The following is an 8,180-nucleotide window of genomic DNA, read 5'->3' on the forward strand; positions in this document are numbered from 1 at the left end:
TTTCTCTGTGTTTCTCTCCATTCCTGGGCCACTGTCATGCATAAGTGTATTGGTTTTCTATAATTATTAAATATGATGCGATTGGATCGGCTGATCACCCAGAGTGCTAGGTCATTCGAAGCGGGTCCCACGGCCACTTCGGACAGAACAGAGAACGATGTGGCAAGCATGCTGGTTTAGAGATTCTGCTCCAGCCCACATTTCAGACTCAGCTTGCCCCAAACGGAGCGTCTTCTTCCTTCCCAGGCCTGCTTATTCTCCTGGGTTCCTTATCCCCAGGAAAGTCCCGTCGTTCTGCTGTAGAGACTGGGTCTTTAAAACGATGCTTCCTCTGCAACATACCTCTCCAGCTTGGTCTCTCTCCACCCCCACTCAGTTCAACTACCTGAATTTCAAAAAACTCCATTTTAAAAATGAAGTCAGCTCCTGCAGTTCCCTCCTTTCGTCCACACTCCACATGAGGGGGGTTTGTTTCGATTTCTCGGTCTGTACCTATATTTTCTTTCCCCGACAAGAGCATAACCCCGAATGCTGTAACATCCTCATGCTGCTGGACCTGGAGCCCTCTGAGACTGGAAGGATATTTCCGTGCTTTGGGGGTGGGCTCAGAGTGGGTAGCAATGCGTCTAAAGGCCAGCTCAACAGGGACTCTCAAACATCTTTACCTGCGACCTCAAGACACATGGCCTCATTCAGCCCACACACCCTGACCCAGCAGTCCACCTTGGGGAGGTGTTCAGAAAGTGAGGGTCCTAACCAGCAGAGCAGGGTCCTCCACTTCCTCCCCTGTGGTGGAGACTGCTTGCACATGAGTGGGTGTGCAAGCTCAGGTCCTCTTCAAATGGTAGCAAGGGCAAAGAGGGCATCTGGGTGATCTGGGTTCATCCGGCCTGCCAGGGCTTTGGGCCTGCCTCACTCTCTGACTGTCTGTTGCTCTTGAAATGAACACATTTCCTCTGGCTCGCTTGATTTCTCTTGTGATGTCGCAGGACTCCCAGCAGGAGTGACTCAGCTGATTTGCCTTCTGACATGAAGGAGGGGGCAGGGATGGTAGGAGCTCAATTTGAAACTCGGGTTTGGCACTGTGGTCACGAGGAGGTCTGGCTTCATGCTCTTAAGAGACTGGAGGCAGACTTCTTCTGCCCTCTCTGCTCATCAGCTGTGCGCAGACCTGGCTTTTGAGATCGTGGCTGCCCAGGACTGAGCATACAGTGAGCATGACTCTGGCTGACCATTGGGAAACACACAATTATTCATTGTAAGATATTCACCAGCCACCAACTCGGATGATTAAAAAGAGTCACAAAAACATACAAGATGGAGGAGAGGGTGTAAAAAGATACAAAGGTACTCACCAATACAAGGATGGTTTGTGTGGCTCTGGTATCGGGGGACAATCTGGGGGAGATGTTCCAATGAAGATGTTGGACCCACTGCTTGGGTCTGTGCAGGATGAAAACCATAGTGGTGCTGGCCCACATCATGTGTCCCAAACAGACAATGTCAGGGAATAAAGAAACAAAAGCTGCATACAGTGAACGGAATCCAAGTGCACTAGAACAGTATCCAAGATCTACTATCTTTGTGGTGGTTTTATTGTTCAATTGCCAGTCACATAGATGGGGACTATGATGTTGATCAGCATGTGAAGGGTACAGCAGATGGTATCGGAGAGTCCGATGTACTTGGGAGCTTTCACTTTGATCCCTGCCCACTTGGCCTTCCTCAGGCTCATGGTGATGACCTGGAAGATACTCCAGAGGAAGTTGCTGCCAATGGACACACCCCTGCTCACTCTTGGAATATAGAAAAGAAGTTTGCATCCAGGATCAGTGGGGAAATCTTTCCATCCCAAAGCTGCCATAATCTGGGGAATTCCTTTAGAAAGAATAACTATGGAGTTGGCTACAGCCAGGTGCCTAAGAATCAAGTCTGTAGACCTTACGTTGCACCCAATGAAGTAGAGAGAATGGAAAAGGAAAGAGACACTCCCCAGGATTCCAACTGTAGTCTGCGCCAAGAAGATCATCCCTATGATCAATTCCCTGGAGGGCATTCTCTCAATTCCTGGTAAGATATTTATCTGCAGAGCCAGAGGGTCCTGCACGGAAAGATGAGACATGGACCATGTGTAGCATGTGAATAGAAACCCACTACCTACCTATCATCTACCTAGACTTATAAATTTTGACTCAAAAAAAAAAAAAAGAGCCTGGAGAGGGCCCTAGGGGTCACGGCCTGGTCCTGAACTTACCCTGCAGTACAGGGCAGGAGCTGTGGAAACTCTTCCAACTTGGGAACCCCTCAAGAGACTGCAGGGTCATCACGGAAGCCCAGGTTTCAAGACAGAACAATTCAGAAGCCAGAACAGCTCTGATTGATAGTGACCTTATATAAACTTCGAATGTGGTAAATCTTTACAGAGCAGATAGCCTTTACTGTCTCCTGAGGAGCAGTTGGGCTTTCAGTGAATCTCTACCAAGCATGATGTATTTTTCCAGGGACTGGTCTCTCCTGCTAACATGTCCAAAAGGCAGGAGACTAAGTCTTACCATCCTTGCCTCTAAGGAGCACTCTGGCTGTACGTCTTCCAGAACATATTTGTTTATTCTTCTGGCAGTCCATAGTACTTTCAATATTCTTCTCTAGCACCATAATTCAAATACATCCATTCTTCTTTGGTCTTCAATCTCCAACACACATATGAGGCCATTGAAAATGCCGTGGTGTGCAGCAGGCTCACCTCAGTCCTCAAAGTAACGTCTAGCTTTCCAACACTTTCAAGAGGTCTTGTGCAGCAGAGCCGCCCAGGGCAATGTGTCCTTGATCCCTTGACTGCTACTTCCAATCCTGATGACGAGTTCCTCTTCATATAATACAGTTTCTCTGGTTATTTGCTCAGCATACAGATGGATTAAGTACGGTGAAGTGACACAACCCTGACACACACCTTTCTCAACTTTAAGCCATGCAGTATTCCCTGTTCTGTTCACACACCTACTCCTGACCCGTGTACAGGTTTCGCATAAGCACCGCGCAGTGTTCTGGGATTCCTGTTCTTCTTAGGGCTATTCATCATTTGTTATGATCCACACAGTTGAATGCCTTTGTATAATCAATGAGCCACAAGTAAACATCTTTCTAGTGTTCTCTTCTTTCAGCCAAGATCCATCTGATGTTATCAAGGATATACTTTGTTCCATGCCCTCTTCGGGATCTGGCTTGAATTTCTGGCATCTCTCTGCCAATGTGTTGCTGCTACCATGTTGGATGATCTTCAACAAAATTTTACTTGCATGTGACCTTAATGATTTTGTTCTGCCAAGAACCTATAATACCTGATTCTTGGAAGAAGTCTAAGCTGTCCTGAAGGCATTATCCAAAAACAAGCCTCCAGGAATTGATGGAATACCAACTGAAATGTATCAACAAGCTAATGAAGCACTGGAAGCATTCACTTGGCCCTGGCAAGAAATTTGTAAGACTGCTATCTCATCAAATGACTAAAAGAGATCCTTATTTGTACTCATTCCTGTGGGCTTATGGGAGTAGAAAGTCTCATCTTTCCCCCTAGGAGTAGCCTGTGGTTTCAAAATGCTGAAATTCAGGGTTACTAAACGCAAAATCTTCTCCCACCTCAGAAGACCTTGGCACACAAATAGAAGAGGAAAGTGAGACCATCTGCAAACACTGCTCCTCAGGAAAATGAACCATAGGAAACCAAGACAAGAGAATTAGCCAACACTCCAACTTCAGAAGGCAGGAAGAGGCAGGAAAGATGGGTGAATGGAATGGGGAAACACAGGGAGAAAGTGGGAATAACTGGGTGCTATTACATTGAGAGGGTTGAAACCAATGTCACAAAATGTAATGTGTATAGATGGTCAAATAGAGCAAAAGTAGAAGAGGGTGGAGGGTGTTGTGACTAAATCAGCGTTAAACTAGGAAGTGATGCATCACAGGCAATCTGTCTAGTTCCAAACCAAACTCACTGCCATCCAATTGATTCGAACTCACAGCAACCATATAGGGCAGAGTAGAACTGAGGTTGTGAATGTCTATGGGAGCAGACACCCTCATCTTTCTTCCTCTGAGCAACTGGTGTTTCAGTCTGGCCATGTAAACGACACACGTGTATAACACTCAGACTCAATGAAATCGTATGAGAAAGTTTCAGCACCAGACACCAGTGCATATATCATGAATGTCTTATCTTTCAGGAAATCTGAAAGACAGCTAGTTGGCCAGCTGAGGTAGTCTGTTCTTAGTCTGGCAGCTACACGGAAACCTGTTCCTTGCTGGCATTGGAAATGCCCGTGACGTAGCTTCCAGCACCACAGCAACACAAGCCATGGCAGTCTGACACACTGAGAGACAAATGGTGGATTGAGTTTGGTAGAACCAAAATAACCTAAGAAACTTGGCCACTGAGCCGATTCTGATTCATACAAACCTATAGGGCAGAGTTGATAGAGCTGCCTTTGTGGGTTTTCGAGGCTGTAAATCTTCACGGGACCAGAAAGCCTCATTTTTCTCCCGCAGAGCAGAGGTTGGGTTCATATTGCCAACCTTGCAGTTAGCAGTCCAGGGCTCCCACTAATACCTCAGTTATAAAAAAAATAAACAATTGAAATGGAGCATTTGTTTCCATGAATATAAATTGATAATTATATATCTTGCCTATTTTGCATCATCAGTGGGAAACTTGAACCTGCCAAAGCCTGTCTATAAATCATGTGTTTCGTTGGTGCTATACTGCACCCTGACTGACTCATCCTTTCCTTGCGAGCCTTCTGTTCAGGGATGTTCAATTGTCTCCACTCCCACCCTCCTCAATATGATTATTTGTTTTGGATCTTCTGATGCCTGACACCTGATTCTGTCGAATTGGAGGGGCAAATAAAACTGATGTATGATTGCATGTAGCTCAATAGTTGAAAATGAAAACCTTATCAAATCTTCTTTTTTGTTTTGTTTTTCAGATCATCTTTAAAAATAAAAGAAAATCAAGCTATGTTAGGCCTGCTTATTTCATAGTCTAATTATGTATTAAGGAGTCCTGGTGGTTCTGGGTTCTGGGTTAGGCTGCTATCCTCCAGGTCAGCAGTTCGAAATCACCAGCCTCTTTGCAGGAGAAAGATGAGACTGGCTGCTTCCATAAGATTTACAGGCTTGGAAACCCGTAGTTCTACCCTTTCTTCACACCACCAGATGACTGAAGTGTCCTGTGCTGACAGATGTCTGCGAGTGGCTGGCTCCTGCCCACTTTTTTGAGGGAATGTTGAGGGAACAATATCCCCAGTCACAGCTTCAGAAAGACCAATGACAAAGGTAATTACATCAGTTCACAAGTCACAGAAACATGTCTGCAGGCAGCTCTGAGATCCTTCAGTGATGAGGACTTCGAATAGAGCTAGGGATCAGCTGATGATTGGTGGAGAGGATAATCGAATCATCTAAAATGGTCTATTTTAAGATGAAAGCACCTTTTTTCTGATAATTTTTATGTTGATTTCAAAGACTTTGATGATCAAAAGTGTGTTTCAGGTTAAGATGTATGAAACCAATGAAATATCACCAGCATCTTGGTCTGTAGCCTCCAGTCTAGGATCATTTCTTACGCACTAATTTCTGGCTATTGGTGCCTTCACAGTCTTTGCTTTCAACCTGGAGCCCCATTTCCATCACAAGCATGTTCCATTCACCAATGATTACCCTTGATTTAGAAAAATACCTCCCTTAAGTGGCTTTTCCATGAGATGTGTTTTATCCTCATAACATTAGGCCCATTGGACAGTAGGGGGGGGGGAATGAAGTTAACAACACATTTTAAAAGATAGCACTTAAAAAAAGAAGAAGGAGGAGCAGGGGGTTGTGCAACTTGTAAAAAATTCATAACATGTCTGATAATTGCATGAAGCTAGGTGTAAACCTCTTATTTGCTATTTGAATTTGTCCTTATACTAGTGATGGAGGCCTCTGGGAGATTTAGACAGCAGACAGGCGGTACAAATCAGGAAGTATATGCCAGGCCCTCCTAGCAACACAGAGATAGGAGCCCATTCACAGAAGCTGGGAAGAAGCACTTCACTGAGACAAAAACACCAGCATGCTATTAGAAGCAAGAACCAGCCCCGTGAGTCTGGGCCCAGGCTTAGGGAGAGCAGAGACCTCAGGTTCAGAAGCACTCTCACCCCTTTAGTCATCCTGTGCTGAGCACCAGAGATGCAGAGATGATAAATCCGCATCCTGCCCGGGAGGAAACCCATATCTGTGTTTGGTGGGGGAACCCAGACACATCAACAGAATCTACAGAGCCGGAATTTGAGTGCAATTCTCTCAGATCCTTGATGCCTGACCAGATTGTAGATTCCAACTGACGTGCCGGAGATAACCAGAGAGATCAAAGTGAAAATAACTGGAGAGGAAAATGGGAGGATTGAAGTACAGGACAGAAGAGGATGTCTAGTCATGTGGTCTTACCACCAGGACTTGGAGCAGAAGGGGTAACACTGCAGTTTTTGAAAGCAGGGTCTAGGGTCCATCCCAGTGCAGGGGACGAGGGTCTGGGCGTTCTTTTCTGGGGTGGGGAACCTGAAGGATCCTCATAGTGGCAGGAGATCTGGGCTCCTTCACTGTGGAATGGAGGGTCTGGGGGTCCTTCACAGCAGAAATGAGTTAGATTGTGTAGACTGAAAATGAGCTAACAAGGTAGAAAAGAGAGAAGTCTGTGCATTGGCATGGAGGCCTGTGAAAACAGAGCCTGCTTGGGGCAGTGCAGATAAAAGGCATTGTTTCCCTTGGGCTTCCTTGGGGAGTGGGGATAGACACCTAGTTAGGGGTGTGGTGGAGGCCAACGCCCTCCTTCCTGGAAATATGGACCTCCTTTATTCCCAAGCTAGCTTCCTGGCTGCTGGGTCGAATTCACATTGTCTTGTAGTCAGAAGAATTATCCATAGGCTGACACATCCCACTAAGGGTCTTTGGTCTCAAGAAAATATCCTATTCTGACCATTTTCCAAAGTATTGATTTACCTCTTTATTTTCTGAGGGAGACTATAGACCTTTATTTTCAAGTTTCAATGCTTTAGTAATGCTCAAATAACTAAAAATCGGCCGGTCTATAATTGAATAGAGCTATTTGGAGGCTATAAAAAACATGGTACAATTTTGTTGTATGTGGTGCTATTTTTGTGGAGGTGGAAAATGTTCTATAGAGAGAAGAGTGGAAAACAGTCAGGGAGATTGCATTGTGCTGCTGGAAGAAACAAAAGAGGGGAACCTGGGAAGAAAGAAATGAAATAAATAATTGATTATCACTTACTATCGCCAGTGACTGCGCTACATGGTTCATCTATATAATCTTACTTATTCCTGAGACATAAATCTATTGCACCCCACTCATGGTTTAGGAGACCGAGGCTCTGGAAAATTAAGTGACACTGACGGTTCATGCAGAGCTGGGGTTTTAGTGCAGTTCTCTCAGGTCCTTGGTGCCTGAACGATCGCAAATCCCAACCCAAGTGTCCTACATCACCGGAAGCTAACTGGAAAGGAAGACAGGGGATGTTCAATGAGGGGAACAGAGATGTGGCCTCTGGATCGGCCATTCTTGAGCGGCGTAGGGGCAGATGGCTGGAGCCGCTGATATTGATGGAGATCAAGCTGCGAGATGACTAGAGGGCCTCATCACCTGTGCCAGCAGGATCCGGACCGAAAGGCATGACTCAAAGTAAACAGATGATTGGTCAGGCCCACAGGCGGGGTCTCTGGTCCACTGTGGGCAAAGGGATGAGGAGAAGTCCTCAGCATATTGATCGGCTTCTTCATTTTGCAGACACGCTTCCTCTATCAAAGTCTTTAACCGGTCAAGCCAGGCTTAGTCACTACGGTAACCATAGCACCCCTACAACCCATCAAGATATTTCTTCATGTTTTGAGTGGAAGTGCCACATGAGGGCTTCTGGTCAGCCAACAAAAGTATTCACTGGGCACTGTCCATGCCAGGCATGACTGACGTGACAAGGAAAAGATGGCCAACAAGAATACTTGGATCTCTTCCCTCCCTCATGGGTCTCCCAGTCTAATGGAGGAGACAGATACGTAACATATGATGCTATAAATGAATATGAAATTGCAATTTTAACAAATGCTCCAAAGAAAATGTACAGTATATTGAG

General features: G+C 45.5%; 1 pseudogene; it reads right to left on the reverse strand.

Moving 5' to 3' along the window:
* Nucleotides 1-1,106: 1,106 nt before the first annotated feature.
* Nucleotides 1,107-2,056, reverse strand: LOC142422327 (vomeronasal type-1 receptor 4-like; annotated as a pseudogene).
* Nucleotides 2,057-8,180: the final 6,124 nt, after the last annotated feature.

Source organism: Tenrec ecaudatus, chromosome 12, assembly GCF_050624435.1.
Source record: "Tenrec ecaudatus isolate mTenEca1 chromosome 12, mTenEca1.hap1, whole genome shotgun sequence".
In the NCBI taxonomy this organism is placed as follows: domain Eukaryota; kingdom Metazoa; phylum Chordata; class Mammalia; order Afrosoricida; family Tenrecidae; genus Tenrec; species Tenrec ecaudatus.